Below are 20,009 nucleotides of genomic sequence, written 5' to 3' on the forward strand. Positions count from 1 at the left end.
AGGTTAAAAAAATCAACATCCTTAAAACCTTTGTGGTCTGTGCCTGCTACTTGTAACTAAATAATAATTAAATATTTAAATATATAAATAAATATCCTCCTTCCAAAATGCTGAGTGACAGCAAAAGAAAATGGACTTTGCAAGGAGCTGTCTGGGGACTGCTCTTGGGTCTTTCATTCTGGATTTTCTTGTGGCATTGCCCCAGGACTTTTGCTTGATCACCTTCTCTTATCCTATTTCCCACCCATTAGTCCTTCAGTTTGCCAAAAAGGATGGATTGATTGTTCCATTTTTGCAGTTAGAACTTGAATCTGTCTTGCTTGAGAGTAAAACAAGTCTCTGTTCTGTGGACCAAGCGCTCAAGGAGCTGGGTGGATTCTGACTCCTTAAGGGAGCCAAAAAAATGCGACACTGGTACATTCACCAGAGTATGGTCAGGGCATGGTTTGCATCCTTTAGCTTGTGTGAAGGACCTGTCCCTATAATATGGAAATTAATTGTTTTCTGAACAAAATGAAAGAACAAAACAAACTGTTGCCTCTTTAGTCTCACTCATGTATACAAAAATGATTTAATAGATCTAGTGCTTCATGATTAATGATGATGATGTGCTTTAAATTTCTGGCTCCATCAATAAGCTTGTGGCTTATGTGAAATAAGATTAACTCCTTCAACATGCATTAAAGAACAAAGTGGGTTATTTTCTGTCTTGAAAAATTCAGCTGCATGCAATGTAGAGTCTTTCAAAAAAATTCTTTTTAGGGGTCCACTACTTTGCTACTTTTTGTAAATCATTGATTAAATGAAAATAATGTCTTCTAGAAATATTGATAGCAGTTATGGCATAAAGAGAGTTTATATTTTGATTTATTTTTACAAAATTATTTTATGTACAACACTGAATAGATTTATATACACATGTATCTTAAATAGAGTCCCATAGAGTTAGTTACATTTTAGACAGTGAGAGAAAACTAGTGCTAGTAGAAAATAGGTGTTCAGTCTTTAAAAAGTAATTGTAACTTCTTACCTAAACAGTAGTATTTCAATTTTTTTGGGGTAGTGTTTCTATTGATGAAAACAAATTTTAAAAAGGTGAAAAAGCTGTAGATTTCAGAAAGTTGTTTATGTGACCTCATTTGGCTGGTACTGCTGTTGCTGGGGTGGTTTCTGTGGAGCAAGCCTGCATTTTCAGGTGGGTGAGCAGCTCAAGCTGCTGAGCTGTGTCCCACTGAACCTGCTCAGGGCAGAAAACAGGAGCTCAACTCCGTCTGCCTTAGAGGCAGCAATATCGGGGTTTGATTTAGACTTAAGGAAGTGTTCAGGTCTCAGCACTTGCCATCTTGCCTTGGCCATTTTCAACGACAAAAATATTTAGCTGGACAAAAGTTAGTGGTATCTTGTTAACATTGATAAGCTGTGTAGGAAATGGAAAGGTAAAATATACAATAAAATTATAATTAAATACTGGTTAAATGATTTAGGTGTATTTTCATTTTTATAAAGAGTTACATTTGTTATACTATAGGTATACACACATGATCTGAATGCTCAGATATTTCCGTGCTGTCTTTAGGGTGCAGGTTTCTTAATACTGAATTTGTCACTGGATCAGATTCTAAATCCCTTCACACAAAACACAGCTGTGAATCCTCCTGGGGTCAGCTGGAGTATTTCCTTCATTAAGGTGCTACTCAGCACAAAATGAGGTAATGGAATCTTGTCCTCACAAGTAAAAAGGTTTCAACTTGATACCGCAACCCCAACATTTTTAGCATTGTGCTGAGGTGTCTCTGCAGTATTTACTGGCTAATTTACAAAGCTCTGTAGTGCAGTTTTGGTAATCAGTGCTATTTACTTTTGATCAAAACTGGTCAGAAGGAAGGCTTACATACTGGCAAAAGCATAAAACAACTTGAGAAGTATGCTTCATTGTAAATAATAAGCCTTTTGTTTATGGATCTAGAATCTGTAGAAGCCTCTTCTGTGAAAAATAATGCCAGATAGTCTCATGCAAAAAATAGAACACAAAGTCGAATTAATATTGTTAAGTTTTTTTCTAACTTCATCTCTCCTCCTATCAGTTTATGTTTATCTTTTTTTTTTACCTTGTTCTATCTTCTGAGAAGGTGAACTCTTTAGAGTTCATTCTTTGCTAACCATGAAACTAACTTATATTTTTTCTTGCTGCACTTTTCCTCCCTTTATTAAATTTAGGAATGTATAAATATAATTTATGGTGACCTTTCCTTTTTGGTTTGATCCTCCCCATAACTGCTTAGTATTGTTATAGTTCTAAAACGGGTTGTTAAAATGTCTCGCAGTAGAGATGGTATAGGAGAGACTGAGGGGAAAAAAGTTGAAGAAAATCAGTGTTATCTACAAAGAAATGACACACCCAGATTTGGAGAATCTTATTGATCACAAAGCTGTGAATTCTTGTACTTGCGCCTACGTTTCATAATAGTAGTTCAGAACATGAATACCTGATTCTTCTTAAACACCCCATGTCTATCTATCTTTTGAAAGAAAAAAATTTATTTAAAAAAAATGTGTTGTCTGGGAGAAATTGAAACCAGTATGTATCTCATAAACCATATACTTGCAGATTCTGAAGAAATATCATATTAGTAGGGTGTGCCTTTATAGGGTGTTTCAAAAAGCAATCAGGCACGTAATTTGCCTAAGTATTTTTCAGTTTTTCCTACTTTGTGGTACAAGAACCAAAGTTTAGGCAGTGCCTGACAGACCAGTTTGTTCTGAGCAGCAGCCCTTGTTTTCCAGGGATAAAAGCATCTAACTTGCATGCAGTTTTAAACCTGATGCAAGATGTAAGTAATTTGCTTTTATCAGTTTTATCTGTAAGAGTAACTCTAGAGATGGGAACTTGCAAGCTTATGGGTGAAATTAATTCCCTAATTCCAATCAGGAGAGAGGTTGTTTGTTGAAGAAAAACTTAATAATTTTATAACTCATATTTCTACAGTGTCATTCTGCAAGGAAAACACAGAGGTCCAAAAAAGACCATTTCAAATGACGTCAAAAGATGGATGTCTGTGTGGGGGGCTTTTGGAAGCTTCAAAAATTTTCAAACCTTGCAATTTCCACTATGGTCTATGATTTTGTCTGAAATTTCTGCTATTGATTTCTAATTAGAGAAGTGTTAATGTCTTTATCCTAAACTATGTGTACACAGTGATTCCTTATTTTTTAATATTTCTCTAAACAGTTTTCATAATGCCATTCAATACATGACTGGGTTACTCACTTTAAGATGCTGCACACCCTAAAGGATTTTTAAAAGTTTTGATAATTGTTTCCTGAAATTTTTAATAACTTTCTAGTGTACCATATTAATTCATGGGAAAAAAAAATCTTCCTTCGGGGCCACATATACTGGTTATTTCCCTCTGCATGTATTTTTCAGCTGCATTGTTTTCTGGTATGCATAGTGTCAAGTACCTTAGGTAAAAATCTTGGTGAAATAAAAGAATAGGTTTGAGTTCATATTTATTCAAAAGATTACAGTGCTGAATGCAATCTAGTAAAGTTATTAAAAGACATCATCTCCTCATTCTTTCTTCTCTAATGGAGAAAAACTATTTTGCTCTTGATTAAAGGCACATCACCTAACCTGTTTCATACTGGATTCCATCCTCTTTATTTATAAACTCAAATTTACACAATAATCTTTTGACATGCGGGATTATCTTTCCTACCTTTAGTACATCCAGCAGAGATGGTAACACCCTAAACTCTTTACCCTGGAGTTCCTTTTCCAGTCAGTAGGAAGCAGTAGGCATTTTTAACACATTTGACAAAACAGGTAGATGAACTGCAACCCAAAATGCTTGTCCACTTCTGATATCAAAGCTTAGGTGAAATAAAGCTCTATTGCAATTTTTAAAAACCTTAGTATACTTATTACTATGGGCAGATAATTCAATTATTTGAAATTCATCCAAATATTCAAATAGAGCATGAGGCTCAGGGTGCGAATCAGCAGGTTTGGACACTGGACTTCAGGAAACTCAAGAGCAACATCATTACATTCTCAGAATGTAGAGGACAGGAGAAATCTTATTCCAAGTTTTGTTTCTACAGTATTTTGTGGCTGTCAGTTTGCTTCTTCACATATTGAGTCTGGAATTCATGGTGCCCAAAAACAGTGCAATCAGGATGGCTAGCATTTTTTTTTTAAACATTTTAGTACTCTCAAGGCCTTTTATTTCAGGTGAAAACAATCCCTTTTATTTTCCTTTTGTTACTACTTGCATAAAAGTTTGAAATAGAGGAAAATTATGAGTGGACAGATAAATTGGCATAGTAACTCATAATTCTTTATTGCACCTTCTCATACTTCCTAATCCACTGTCATCCTAACCTTTTGTGTGAAGATTCCAGCACTGATAACAAAGAGTTTCTCTTGAAGTTGATGGAATTTTGTGTGTAGGAGGACGCAGATAACACACGCCTCCCTTCACCTGGGTGACAATTTTTCTGGTCCCAGAATGGCTGAACTTCCCTGAACCTGGTGATGTTTTGCACTGACCAGGCTGGTGGCTTTCTGTGGCCACTGGCTAACCCTGCCTGCCACTTTGTTCAAGGTGCAGGTGACAGGAGAAAAACCAGCACATGGTGTTATTGCCAGAAACCCTTACAATTTCTCTCATCCTTGAAATGCATTGATGCACAAAGTAACACTAAGCAGTATGAAAATTACCTTCTTTTTTTCCCCCTCTTTCTTTCTCTTTTAGTGTGCAATCTTCTCTTTACGGGGGTTTGAAAAGGAAATCCTGAATCTGTTCTTTAACATATAATTTTGGTATCTAAAAACAGCACTTGGGATTAGCAGGCTTGTCAGAAAAACAAGAATTTAGATGTTCAAAAAAACTCAACAATCCACCCCCAGCTTTTCAACTGTGTCATGCATTATTGGCTGTACACAGCTGCTGTAAGATGAAGAGAGGGGAAATGCACTGAAAAGCAAAGGTGTTATTTTAAGGACATGATGAAAATAATGGAATCACCCAATCTGCTTTGTATAAAGTGGTTTATATGTTCTGCAAAGAGATGAAAATGCATGCTGATCTCATATTTGGGCAGGTGTTAATTACAGACTCACTGACAAGATCAAGCCTCTCAGAACTTGTTTCTTTCTTTTGGTTTTCTCCAAAAGCCAAAGAAACGATGACTTGAGCCATCCTCTTCTTCCTCTCTTATCTGCACACAGATAAGTCTGCTTTGTAAATCAGGAATGAAATGGGATACAGCCATCTGACACTAATAAATGATTTTTATGGAGGCATGGAGACTGCAATCATTATTCCTGACAACAGATAAAAAGTTGTCTTCTTCCTGATTCCATTCTTTCAAAAGTGTTTCTGTCTGCCCTTATTTGCTATTTATGGCAGACGTAATTATTGGGTCAGGGTTTTTTCTGTTCTCATAGTCTGTTGTCTTTTCAACATCTGTCCACTTTTAGATTGTATGAAGCTACAAATGAAAGATTAAGTTGCCATAATTTAAAACGTTTTATCACGGTGTATGGATTTATTTCAAGTGCTTTGGTAGTGAATGCCTAATAATGTCCTTTTTTAACGCTGGCAGGTTTTTTAGTACCTGCTGATCATGAAAGCTTAATTTTAAAACAACTTAAGAAAAATAACCTGCATGGTAACAAATTGCAAAATTGACTTCTAAGTTTTGACAAGGTCTGAATTATTACTTTAGTTTTGCAAACAAAATTTTCTCTTTGTTCTTCTTCTCCTTCTCTTTTGGTGTTAACAGTAGAAAAGTTTCATCATTTCCCATTGAGCTTTCACTCTAGGTTCTGCTGAAGACCATCTTTGGTCTCCCTCAGCCCCAGTCATCTTGGATACCTGCATTCCCTAGTTCAGATTTAACCACCAGCCACAGGTTATCTCCCTACTGCAGAGCATCTCCTGGAGTCCCCTCAGTGACAAATTATCTTCATGTATGTGTAGCCACCAGGTCAGGCTCAAGAAGGATAAATGATTCTTTTACGTCTCCTAAACTCTCTTATTTCTTTTGTGGGAACTAGTTTTTAAAGCCTCCTACCCTATTGGTTTGTCTGATGGACAACACCACACGCTATTGTTCCCTTTCTTTCTTCATAGCTAGGCGTACATCTGTATATGGGTGCATATAAAGGTACACAAGTATTAATTGGAATGTTGGGCAGAATCATGGGAATGGCAAGGAAAAGAGCCCTAGCTTCTGAACTACATTTAAGATTCAAAACAAAACATTCAGGAGCTGAAATTCAGTGTTGCACATACATAAATATTAAAAGCTCTATTTTCTTACACTGTGCATGGTTTTGATTGCATTTGCAGAGTGAGGCCTGCTCAGAAACCCAAGGCACAGAGATCATCCTTTCTTCCTCCCTCTTATGCTCAGAGCAATATTATGAACATGGCTAGAAAGCAGAGCCTCCTATGATCACTCAGCTCCAAACTTCGACACTTTCATATATAAATGGAAAATATTTTATGAGAGGAGTGTCAGGATTTCAAGTATGTGTGTTTGCCAAGCACTAAGCAGAGTTTCCTAGAGAATCTGGCACTCCCTTTTGCTGGCATGCTGTGATACAACCTCCAGTGTGGCCATCACTCTATATCAGAGAGCAATCCTGTTCAAGGAATGGTTCAGCTAATGAATGACAGATTGTGGGGAGAGTAAAGCACTGGAATACCCAGGAAAGTGGAGGTTCCTACTGCAGGCCTGTACTGGGTGAGGTGAGCAAATTCCACCTCTACAGGCAGCAAAAATCAAATCATGCCCGTAGTCCCTCTGGAATCCCCACTGTTTCTGTTGCTTTGCATGCCACGTGCATCAGGTGGGAATTTGCAAGGATATCTGCATTTCTGAGGTGCCACAGCCTGCAGCGGGGGAGCAGCAGTACCTCTCATCTCTGCTGAGATACTCACAAGACGAGGAGAAAAATAAGATTACTGAGAAAAGGAGACTGGCTGTGCTCATTCAAGGGAAAATGTCCTTGTGAAATCTGCTCCTTGTGCTGAAACAGTGATGAGGGAGAGGCTGAGGAAGAGGCAGAAGACTCCCCAAGCCACGTACCACATCCATCAGCCTTCTAGGTTTTCCTCAACAGTGTTGCTGTGAAGTAGCTTTTTAATGCTTATTTGTTTCATGTTAAGCAATAAAATTAATTGGCTTTAATTGTAGGTGACTTAAATGTTGGTTATAATTTCTTATATTTTTATTTTAATGGAGCCTATGGGCTATTCATTAGCCCATAGGCTATATGCCTACTATTTTAGGAGTATTATTTAAATAAAATATTTATACTGAATCTCTGCATGTGATACAGAAACACTGGTGATATGAATTAAAAAACTATGCTACATAAACAGTAGAAAAATCTAACATTTTAATCTTGCCTCCCAAAATTTCAAATTTGTCATTGAAACATTTGGTTCAAGTTTGAAAGAAAAGCAGTTGTTAATCCCCTGCTATTTTACATATAAATATTGTTTTAATGACAGTGATCCTTTTCCTTAAGTCTTTTTCTACTTATATTTTTGTAAGTTTGGGTGATGTAACAACTCTATGTTACTGAAAATAATCAAGTACAGTTCATCATTAAGAGGTCAGACTTGTTTTCTTCTACAAGAAAAGAACAAGTCTACAAGTATTTAAAAAACAATTCGCTCCAAAATTGAAAATTCCTTCCACTCCCTTTCCAAATAGGAAAAACAAACGCATGCTTGCAGTGTCTTGTTTATGAAAATGGGAAATATGCAAAACATGGAAGCAACAAAATGAAATCATGTGGTTTGATATATTTCCATTTCATTTTTCTGCATGAAAATGCAAAATGCCTCCCCCTTCTGCTGCAACTGTTTATAGCTGGTTTCCATCTGTTAAAAAAGTTGTGAAATACATATGGGAAGTCTGCAAGTTTCTGATGTTCACATTTTGATTAGTTCTTCATCTTTTGGAATTCATCTGTGTCTAATCTTCCTTGAGTATTATAATGGACCCAAATACTACCTCCCAGTCTTATATATTTGATCATTTATGTAGGAAGTAATCACTTTAAATTGCAGGCCTTTCTACCCCTTGGAAACATTGTGGGTTTTGCTCCCTTGAATATTAGAGGTTCTCTTTGTACCTGCAGCTTTGTTGAGCTAAGTGGGTGCCATAAAAGCGCTGTCTATTTGATTAGAGGTGTATTTATATTAACTGCAACAATACAGATACATTTAGACATTTGTAAAATATGGAGTGGGACAGACAAATCTGATAAAATTTATAGTTAAAAAAAAAAAGAGTTTGTATTTATCTTGGGAAACTATCAAATATTCTGTGCCTTAATTTCTGGAATTGGGATAAATTGAAACATCCATCCCCTACCTTTGCATTTCAACTTCAAAGTTTAGAATTAAATTTCGGTGGGAATCTAAGCAAAGGCATGTGGTAGCTTTAAAAAATCTGCAATATAGGCTTAGAAACTGTTCTGATAAAGGAGGTTAAAGTAAAAAAAAAAAGTACTTAGAAAACAAGTCATGATAAAGTAAGTATATAAAAGAAGGAAACTTATGGTCTTGGATTTTGAAATATTCTATATACTCTTTCTTATCAGTGCACTTTATTATTCTTTAACATGTTGAGTATGATGGGTACATAGTAGCTGTGCTCTGACAGGTTTGTTCATCATTGTTCATTTCACAGTTTGTGAACACCATTTGTTTTTCCTTCTATCCTTAGACAAAGCTGCTGACATACAGTGCAAGTATTATTTCAGGGCAACAGCGGGTGAAGCCATCCCAAGCATTATCTGATGCTAAAAGCTAATCCCAAAGCAGGTTTTCTATCTGCTTACTTTTTATGTGGGCTTATTTTACTTGAAAGCTGCCAGTGCTGGTGTAGGCTGGCTCAGAGAAAGTGTGAGTATTGAGGACACTTTTAGAAGTGCTATGGGATTGTGGCAGGGACAGTGCAGACAAAGCAGCAGAGAACAGTGCAGCTGTCCCAACTTCAGCCTCCCTCAGATATGGACCAGCCCTCACCTGGGAATCTCATTTCCAGTTATGAATTTTATTTATTTATTATTTTGTGTTGTAGGCCTTGCAGGACCTCAGCTCTATGGAAAAGACTGTGTGACTCCAGGCAAAATATTGTTCTAACTTTGGAAGCGTTTGTTGCAACTTGGAAATAGAGCACTTTATGACTGTTCTGAAAATTTTGGTAGCATCAGCTATTCTAAATCCTATCAGATTGGAAAGCAGTTGGTATATTTGTTTTTTTCTATTTTTTTTCCTTTTCTTTTCCTTCTGTCTTCCTTCCAATGTTTTAGTCTAGCATCTAAAATACGTGCAACAATAAGAAAGGTGATTGGTTATCTCTGTGAGTCTATAAATCCTCAGTGCAGGCAAGACTACAAAAAAAAAAAAAAAAAAAAAGAAAGGAAGTATAGGTGATGAGATTTAAATTATTTCAAGAACAATGTTTTCATATTTGGGTGATTGGAGATAATTTACCACCTGATTTAAAAAAAAAAGGAGTAGAACTATAATTGTTTATGCAGTTATTTGAATTTGCTTTAAATTCAACTATGCTACCTCTACCAGCAGAACAGTTGTATTTCCTAAAATCCTTATTGGTGCAGCACTGTGAATAAAGAAATTCACTCTTGAATAAAAAGTATCACAGGGGCATTTGGAGTGTTTTTATGTCTGTATATGTTTTTAGATTGGGAGTTACTGCAGAAGTCATTTGTGAGCTCTCTAGGAGGATTTCCAGAGGTTTATTTGGTGTAGTACATGTACATTGCATGGCATAGAATGGATACTCAGTGGGCAGAGCAATCTCTAATGGGGTTTGGGCATTAGGTGAACCATGCAGTTGTGAATGCCAGGTTGCTCTTTCCATTTCTGGCAAGACAGCAAACAAATAGTTATCATAAAACATTCTCAAAAATGCTTCTCTATAAAGGACAATAATATTTAAGGCACGTTGCTATGCATTTATCCTTGAAATGGGTAAGAACTGTGGGGAAGGGAATCTTCACAGCAATCCTCAGTAACTTCCTTTTAATCAAACAGCCACATGAGTGGTTTCAAGTGCAGAAGTTTCCTTCCTTGAAGCATTTTTCCCTCTTACTATTAATACTGGTGCTGTAACAATTAAGTTTATTTCTGACAAGTATGGCTTTCAGAGCTGGAGTGCTGAAGACATGAGGAGAGCATTAAGCATCAAATGTATCAAATGACTATTGAACACTATCTGGGGAAATTTGTCACAGCCTAAGAAGGATAATGAACTAAAGGGAATAATTTATTTTGTAAGAGAAGAAGTTAATTTTGTTTTTGTCATTCCCTCTCTTCTCATTCTGTTGCTTTTTTTGAAAGCATTTTTTGAAAGTTTTTTTTTATTTTATTTTTACACGGAATTTTGTTCTTTTTGACTGCAGCAAGGAACAGATCAGCAAAGTGAAATGTTTCTATTCACAATAGTGGGATTTGGGTTAGGAACTGTGTTTAGTGTTAGTAAAGAATCCCACTAGGATGCACAAACATCTATTCAAATTTAAATTATGTGACTCAGCATGTCTGTAATTTACTCATACATCATCTTCAAGGGAAAATTTGTATGTGCACACCTTCCTGGAGATGTCAAAATGTACTGATTCACCACTGGTATTTTTTAGTTGACCATGCGTGTTTTAGGATCTGCCAGCTGATGAGTTTCTGCAAGCCTCTACCTCTGAATTGAATCGATTTTATTTCAAAGCTGCTTTTGCTTTTATTTATATTACAGCTAGAAATGCCTCAGAGGTAGAACAACGAGCATGGCATAAGTGGCATCACACAAATGAGCTAAGGAGCCAAGATCATTCATGGATGATAGAAAGAACATATAGTAGAGAGAGATATATAAAGTAAATTTCTCATATGGATAGCTTAATATGCCTGTTTTATTTATTTATAATAATTCAAAGTTGCAGCTATATAAGAAAGAAGTTTTGTTTTACTCTGTTGAGAAATTTTCCTAAATTAAAACCAAGAAATTTTAATGCAAATGAGAAATTTTCATGAAAACTGGCATGGAAGCTTCAGTTCAAGGTCGTTGAGTCGCCGTGCTTGAGAATAGCATAGAGGTGATTTTTGGGATTCACACAGCCACCATATGCCCTTTGTGAGCAGTGGGCTGCAGTGTGTGTTCTAGACAATGGCCCTTGATGCATCTTAGGATGAGCATCCTTCTCTTTGGTCTTTCAGGGTTGCATTTTGCAAATGAGTTGCATATTAAAAGTTCTTAGAGCATCAAAAGGCTTTCTACTGCAACCATATGAAAATTCCATGAAGAAGGCATTTATTTGTAGTAAAAGCAAATGAATGACATTTTAGATGTGATAGTACACATTAGGCACAATTCGTAATTTACAAGTGTTCCAAACAAAAGAAAAAATCTTGGACAGACATTTGCATTTATTTAGAAAACTGAATATGAAAATGAAACTATCTTGTAATTACTGTATTTTAATTTTTAATAGATAATTTAAATGCTTCAGGAATAGTGTTATATTGCTTTAATATTTTGTTCCAGATTTAAAAGCTAATTTCAATTATACTGACAATTTCAAAACATAGAAGTAGAGTTGTATCCTGAAGTCAGTAGTATCTAATGCTGAGAAGAGTTGTATCCAATGAAACCTGCAGTAAAATCGCTTCAAAAAAGAAAAAGATAACTCAAAATGTTTATAGCAGAAAAGAGACGTGAAAAAAGTCACTATATAAAGTTTTTATTTCTCTCATGGTTTTTTTTTTCTCTATAACAAGTCAAACAGTTCCAGCTTTATTTTAAAATCTAAATTTTTATTGGAAAGTATTGTAAATATGAAAATGTTTCCCAAGATTTATGATTCATTGAAATTAGTATTTTGGGGAAAATCCTGATTTTTCACAGAAAAGTAGTCGCATCATTACTTTCAAAACCAGCAGAGATATCCATTCTTTCCTAGCCATGAATGTGAAAGATTTTAGGGGCACAGATATGACTATTTATAAATGAATGTATGCACCACACCAAAAGTTCTCAAGCTAAGTTATTCAACCTTAGTCCATATTCCTGGCTTTTTTCAGTAGTACAGGTTATTGCTTACTCCTCCTTAAAAGACTTATCCATTGTTTCAACTTCTTGGGGAGGCTTGGTCATTATTAATCTCTGAAGAATCACATGAAAAAACTCTGTTTGTGTAAGAAGTTTAGTCATATTTATTTTGGCATTTTGCATGAAAGATGGCTAAGAAGTGTTCCTGTCTATCTCCAGTAATCCTACATTAATAGCTCCATGGGGAGTTGAATAACATTTCTGCCCATGTTTGATTTGTGCTAATTCCTGAAGGCTTATCAGCGTAGTACAGCATCATATAACTTCAAATCTCTGTATATTTTCTTTTTTAGCTTTTAAACTACAACATATTATCTTTTACCTCAGTTCAACCTACTGTTCCCAATAGAAAAGTCTACTACTGATTTAAATTTTAGAAGATTATCATCTTGCTGATTTTCTCCTATCAGTTATTTGGGTGTTCTGTACCCAGGAAAGTTAGAGCAAAGTACCAGCACAGAACAGATCAGGTGTGACCTTAAAATACCTGTGCTCAACCAAAATTTCTGTTTGGAGCTCTGCTTTGATCAGTAAATGAGTCTTCTAGGTGAGATATGAGTGCTTTCTACATATGTATGTCTTTATCAGACCCTGTGTTATTTTGATTTTATTTCCTTTCAAGTTTTAGGAGAGCATTTTAAATTTTGGTGTGTTTGAAGTTAAGTACTTAAATCCTTGTTCAGGGATATGTGAGTTGATTACATTCCTGAGCACCTGAGAACTTGCACCTATTTACTGCATTTGAAAGTGATTTTTCAGTCTAAAGTGCCAGCTCACTTCTCATGGTGAGAAAAATACAAATAACCACCTAAATTTAGGTAGCTGAAATTGCACAGATGATCTTTTCTAGACTTCTAGAAGATTAGCATTACTGTGGTAAAACTCCCCTGATGTGGTGTGTACATGGAAGCATTAACATGAATGATGTTGATCTGTTGATACACTTCTCCTAATATACACAATTTATTGATACAGGTGTACACTAACTGCTGTTTCATAAGTGAGGATTTGAGGGACACAGCACTGAAGATTCAATTTTGACAGGACTCTGTTCTGCCAACAAGCAAAAAGACTAGTTAATTCTGTAATTAATCCTCAAGTGATTTGGATTTTTCATAAATCCACATACATGCTTTCTCTGTTTATTGCATGCAGCCTTACATTCAGATGCATTCAAGAAGAATGTATTCAAAGCAGAAAATGTTTTCTATTTTCCCAGTCAAGACTGTCAAAGTCAGGTGAAATAAAGGCTTAATAAAACATAAAAGAGCAAAATGAACACCTCACCCTCCAGTTGAGCAGGTACCTCCTTATTTTGCTGTCTGAAAAGAAGCTACCTGATCAGTGCACAGTACTTTGTTTGCTACTCAGGAAATTGGTATCTGCTCCCTGATTTACAGGGAGTGTGCTAGACCCTGCTCAGCCCAGGGAAAACCACATGTGCAAATCCTCAGGGAGCATCATGATGGCAGAACATGCTTACAGACTGAAAGGACTGAAAAGGCAAACAAATATAAAGTGTATGATATATAATTGATGAAGAAGAAATCTCTAAATGTAAGAGTTTCGTTCAATCATAATAAAGTAGTTGAGGGTGTGCAGACACTGGAATTAAAGATGCATGTACTCCATTCAGCAGATCAATATTTATTCTTCAGTCCAAGGAACCAAGCATAAATTTTATATTTTTGCCTAAATGCAAAAAATTTATTTAAATCTCACAAATTTAAAAAAAAAAATCAAAACACACTGACCAGATTTCTGGCTAGGGTTTTTTCCACCTTTGTAACATGAGCAAGTTTCTAAAAGATTGTTCCAATTATAAGTAGATTGCATCAATCACTTGGAATGTCTTGAAGGAAAGTTGCAAGATGCAGAACAGAGAAGGATGTTAGCTGCAGGATACGTGCAAAGCATGTAAACCTTCACGACAAAAAAAAGGGTAATTGTTTTTCCCTGAGGTATTCTGGAATTTGTTGAGAGTAGGTTGTGATAAAAATTGCAATGCACCTGCTTGAATTCACAGTGTCTGGAATTGTTATGGATTTGCAAACTTTTCTGTGGGACCAGAGCTGAAAGGTCCAAGAGGAAGTGTTGTGTAGAGAATGTACAGAGAATAAAATGGGTGTGGAGTTGAACCAAGGCTGCAATGTGTGTGATTCTAAATGGCATTCTCCATATGCCTGTATTTAGCCATATAAACCCACCTTGGATTTTTAGCTTGTTCTCACATGGAGATTTGTGGGGTGTATTTCTTTTAATTTCACCTGCAGGGTGAAAAACAGTGTTTGAAGAGCTCAGTGGTCCTCTTTCAGCCCAGCAGTGAAAGGAACCTCTGCAGGATCCTTGGGTTTTCTCAGGGTCAGCTTGGTGGGGATGGGAAGAGAATTAAGGAGACATAAGAGAGATGGTAAAGAGAACAGTCAGGGTTTGTATATCTTACTCTGGTATGGTCTGCTGCAGTTTGGGAGGTTGTTGGAGGGCTGGAAAGCTTCTTGCAAAATGTGTGATCTTTTCAGAGACAGCATTTATTTAATGACTTTCTGCTTGGGTTTCTGATGTGTGTGATGTGGCTGTCATTGTGACATTGCCAGGGAAACACCTTTTTTTATAATGCACTATCTTTGTTCATGAGAGAGCTCGGTCTGCCTAAGGTGAAACTATTTCTTCAGTGGTGCCCTCATTAGATAAAAGTCTCATACTGATGAAAAAAATTCTTTGCACTCCTTCTAAAAGTAAGAACAGTAGTGTCTGAGGTTCTTCTGTAACACAAATTCCTCAAGTATTTGGAATAAGTTGCTGTACAAAAATGTGCTGCATAATGGTGCTCAGTAATGTGCAACTTTTCTGATGAATGTGGGATTGATTGATACAAATGCAGTGCTTTTCCAAAGAGAATTTAGTGAAGGATAATAATTTTGTGGGAAACCAGAGAGGTATTCCAAGTTTTGAACATGAAGTGTGTGATGTTTGTGTATCTCCACACTGAGTGGACCTGGAATGGAGTTTCTTCTCTATTTTACCTCAAGATATTGCTGATATATTGCCTGGCTAACATGGTACTTGTACCTGTGCCCATGATATGGCAGAAATAGAGGTTAATTGCAGTGCTAAGGATGCATCTCTCTCAAACTGATTACCATCCAGTTATTGCCAGTCAGTATTTTCTTCACTTCCTACATTTATTTCTCATCAGAGGAAAGCCTATGCAAACACAAAAGCTGCTCTGCATTTTTTTGCCACTGTAACATGAAACATATTATTCCATCACATATAAAATTATATTTCTTGTACAAAAATAAAATTTATTTGTATAAACTATTTGTCACTGTCCAACTTAAGAGGGTCTTTGCTCCTGCAAAAAATCACCAAAATGGGTGCAGTGAAGTCAGTTAATGCCACTTGGGTGTTACCATGGATAATTAATATGCTTGTGGCCACAATGACTTTGTTCATTACTGGGCAATAGCCAAAGCTGGAATTTCCAAGTTAGGGATCATGATCCTTTGGGACTTGATTAAGTGTGTTAGCAAGAGGGAAGTTTTGCTGTCCTCTGTAGAAGGGAGAAGCAGTGAGACCTAATAAAACTTCTGTGATAAAAGATGTAAATTCTTACTAGCTTTGAGATAAAGAGGTGGGGTCAAAAGTTCAATCATGACATTTCCGTTGTCATTTTTTCCAAGTTTCATTTAACTAGCAAACACAATGATTAACTGGGAATGTATCAAATAGTGTAGCTTTCAATGACATTTTCTTCCAACAATGATAAAATGGGGTATTCTTGTGCTTAGAAATGGATAATAATATCACTGCAGAAAGATTGTATCACAGGCAACACTTATTTATTAAGATAGTTTTATTGATGTGATGTTTTATACTATCTGTACCTTACATCCAGGGTAGCTGCTTTTGCTTCTTCATTTTATGTTATTGTAGATAAAATATAAGCCAATATCTCTTTGCTTTTCTTTGTATTAATCTTATTTACCAAAGTAATAAATTATTTTTTTGAGTCTGGGCACTTTCTGATTTGAAGACACTCAAGATGTGCACAAATACAAATGTTAGAGAATTTTTTCAGAGGGAAGCCTGGTCATTAATCTCTTCTTCCTTTCATCTCTGTCCCTATATATTTGTATTAAAATTGATAGACTATATCAGGGAACTAAGAAAGGTGTGTGCAAAATCTACTCTCATTTTGCAAGGGTTTAAAGGTTGAAAGAAATTGTCCCCTATGCTTCAAATGGTTCTTTGTCTAAAGGATGCCTCATGACACTTGAGTTTTTGTGGTCCTTCTGCTAGTTTAATAGCAAATACTTCATTGCACAGAGTGGCTGTGCCTGCAATGGCCACCTGCTTACTTTGGATCCTTGCACCTCAGGGGAGAGCCTGTCTGTCTGGAGGGAGGGTGGTCAGTGGTCTAGAAAATGGCTAAGATGGACCACCATATCCCATCTGATTAGCACAGAAACAAGCTAATTACCCACACACATCTGTGCGTGCTCAGCCCTTGTGTGGCTGTGAAGATTCAGGGCCTTTTACCTTGGGATTCTTCTCTCAAGCTCAGCAACCGTTAAGCTGGTCTTTGACAAGCAAAAAGCTGTATGATTTCTATGTTCTCTAAGTAGGCTTTCCAGAGAGTTTGTTGCATCAATTGAATGGAAAAGGTTGGATAAAATTTAAAATCCCTTGCAAGATGAAGTAATTACCTAAAACCTTGCCTTTCTTTGCTCGCTTTTACTCAGTTTTGAGGGCCCGAGACTATGAGACACTGTTAAAATTCTGGTGATTTGAGCTGCTTTCATTTCACTTTCCAGTGGATGGCAAACCTGCTGTTCCCCATGTTTGTGCTCATGCGCATCCTTTGTAAAATTAGTGAGAGATGTGATAAACTGGGAGGGGGGACGGAGGAGAACTACATTTTCCAACCATGCAAAATCGTTCCTTTCACCTGAAACAGGTTAAAATTTCCCATGTTTGGGCCCCTTTCACCACCACTGGTAGATCGAAGAGCTTGGTTTTTTTAAACTAAGCAATTTGGTATCTAGCTTAAGTAGGTCAAAGTGGGGAAAAGCCAGACTGAGTCGAAGGTGGGTAAAGTCTGCTTTCATTCAGTATTGACTCAGGGTGACATGAACCGTTCCTAATTTGTTTAGACCGATAACATGGTGAGGCAGATGATGTTCCAGAAGCGATTTCAGCACACTTTGGTTTTTAATGGACTGGACTGTGCTTCATCTGAGAGAAACATTGTATTGAGCATGGGGTGGAAATTAATCGCCCCAGTTCTACACAACCTTCTGCAGCTGCATTCAGTTTATAAGTACTAATGATTAAAATTTACCAAGATGGTGAGCTCAGCATTGCTCTTATCTATAGTTTTATTAGAATGACTTGAAAATGACAGCACTTGTCATTAAATGTTGTGGGTATTCCTTTTTTTTTTTTTTTTCAAATCTGCATATATTTAGACATAATTTGCAAGAATATCAGTTGCATTAATAATGCAAATCCTAATTACTTGTTAGGAAATTGATGTTACCCCTCCAAGCTACATTATTGCACAGGCTTTCTCCAGAGTGAGATTATTTGGATAGCAGTCTCCCGAGGATCTCAGGTTTTGTGTTGTGTCAAATTTTTTGCAGCTCTGTGGCTTACAAGCTCATTTTCTTTGCACAGCAAGGGTGAATAATAATCTTGACTGGCTTATTAGTAACCCTGTTTAGACACCTGTACAAATCTTATTGTTTGGAAGAGTGATTGATTTATGTGTATTAATAAGGTTGAAAATACATTTCTTAGCTATTGTACATTGATGATTTGAATCATTGATTTCAGTCTCCCTCTCCTTTTCTCATTAAAAGTATAAAAAACATGCTTGCATATAAATTAACTGAGCAGAATAACCATGAAAACTATGCTGGTATTTTTAGAATTTTTTACTCTGAATTTTCTTACAGCATTCTGGATTCAAAAACATAAAAAAATGTGAGAAATACCAGAAATAACTGTGGTCTGACGTTATTAATGGCTCTTTGTGATGTGCTTAGCACAACATGATCATAGTGCTTCTGTTAGTAATCTAAAAAATCCTTCATAGTGAAAATGCAATGGTAAATTTCTTGAAAATAAAGCTTATCCATGTTTTTGGGTCACTGGGCCTGTAAACCTTCAATCCTTTTGTTCTTAAAAGCTGAGGTATTCTCCAACTTTCATTACTCCTAAGTGCATATGACACTATAAAGTGATTTAGATGTTTGAAAACAACAGCAATATTATATCTTTTTAGGGTATTATTAGACTCCATGTCCATTAGAAGAATTTCACACAGTTTTTGGTTAGCAAAGTGGCCTTTAGTGGTGCCATGAGTATATGGTCAGGAATGTTTTGCTGCAGACTGGAAATGGACCTCTCTGGGTTGTGAAGATGTTTCAACTTGCTGAAGAATTTCTGACTAATTTTGAAAAATGCTTTCTGTCGGGAAATACCACACAGTGTCCCTCAAGACCAGAATGAAAACAAGCCTGAATTGGTTGAGTTTCCTGTCAGAACACACAGGCCATGTTTGTACCAGCTCCATGGACTTACTCCTGAGCAGTTGATTACATAGTTCACTTCATGTTCTCTCCAGAGTTTCCCTTAGGAAAACCAACCAACAGAATAAAAACCAAACAAACCAACAAAAAAAACCCACCAAAACAAAAAAACAACTAAACACAACAAAACCAAAGAAACCCAACCAATAAAAAAACACCTCAAACCAAAAAAAGACCCCCAAGGTTCTTGTTTATCGCAGTCATGATTCCAAATATGTTGTCAAACATAATTAAAAAAAAAACAATTGTTATCGTACATTTCTGTAGTCTAATTATTCAGGATTGAGATTTGTATTAAGAAGATCATTAATTTCTAATGGAATGTGGGATATTCATTATGTCTTGCTCATAGGTTAATGAAACTAGAATGATGTTTTTCCCATGAAAACCAATTTATGAAGTTTAGTTATTTTTCTTTTAATATCTACAAATTTATGTAATATTAATTTTCATGCAATGTCTCTCATCAAATATGTTTTCTGATCATTTCTCAGCCCTTATTTCACAACTACCTCTAGAGGAATACATAGATGTTATCTGCCCATTACAAAACTCCAGAAAAATGCAGTAATTTTTTATACTTTCAGAAGGAATATGCAGTGTGGTGTACGAGAAGCTACTAATCTTCTTTATATACGCACAGAGAAACTGCAGGAGCTTTATGTAAATTTTTGTACAGCCTCACAACAATTTTTTTATCCTCACAACAACTCTTTCATGCTGTCAGTGGCTGTGGTGTTTTATTGAGCTGGGACAGGGAGACAGAATGTTTGACCTGTGGTCATAATGGAAAGATATCCATGTTGGTCTTTCCTGTCTTCAGCTGCTCCAACTTCCCTTGGGATTGCCAAGGCAGGAATTTTGTTCCTTGTTTTCTTGGTAGCAACACTTTGGTGTGCATGGAGCTGCTTGAGCTCAGAGTTAAGATGGTTTCCAGTACTGTGCCTTGTATCTCTTACAGCAAAAAAGAGTGGCAGCTTCAGGTGACAGAATGAGGTGTCAACAATAATTTAAATTAGGCTTTTGGAAAGAGGTCTGTATGCTGCCCTTCAAAGTTCACTGGCAGCACGATTAGTGCAATACTGAGCTGGGTCAAGAATTCAATGCAAAAAAAAAAATGGTAATGATTTCTTGATAAAGCAAAATAAAATAGAAATAAGTAAGCTGTGTTTGAGAAATTCAACTTTAAAGGAGCTGTAAACATCTGCAGTTTGTGTTTGGTGTGATGAAAACTTTTCTGCCATTTGTCTCATT

At 36.2% G+C, this 20,009-nt stretch overlaps 1 protein-coding gene and 1 long non-coding RNA gene across 22 annotated transcripts in view; both read left to right on the plus strand.

Annotated features, from left to right (window-relative positions):
* ROBO2 (roundabout guidance receptor 2) overlaps positions 1-20,009 on the plus strand; it is a 1,029,224-nt gene that overhangs the window by 186,634 nt on the left and 822,581 nt on the right. The gene's annotated exons all lie outside the window — the stretch shown is intronic.
* The window catches only part of LOC140685241 (uncharacterized), a 262,181-nt gene that overhangs the window by 24,502 nt on the left and 217,670 nt on the right, over positions 1-20,009 (plus strand). Inside the window, exon 1 of the long non-coding RNA XR_012058547.1 lies at positions 1-20,009. This exon is cut by the window's left edge and continues 24,502 nt beyond it; it is cut by the window's right edge and continues 39,933 nt beyond it. This is a non-coding gene — a long non-coding RNA (uncharacterized lncRNA).

Source organism: Taeniopygia guttata, chromosome 1 (genome assembly GCF_048771995.1).
Source record: "Taeniopygia guttata chromosome 1, bTaeGut7.mat, whole genome shotgun sequence".
Taxonomy (NCBI): domain Eukaryota; kingdom Metazoa; phylum Chordata; class Aves; order Passeriformes; family Estrildidae; genus Taeniopygia; species Taeniopygia guttata.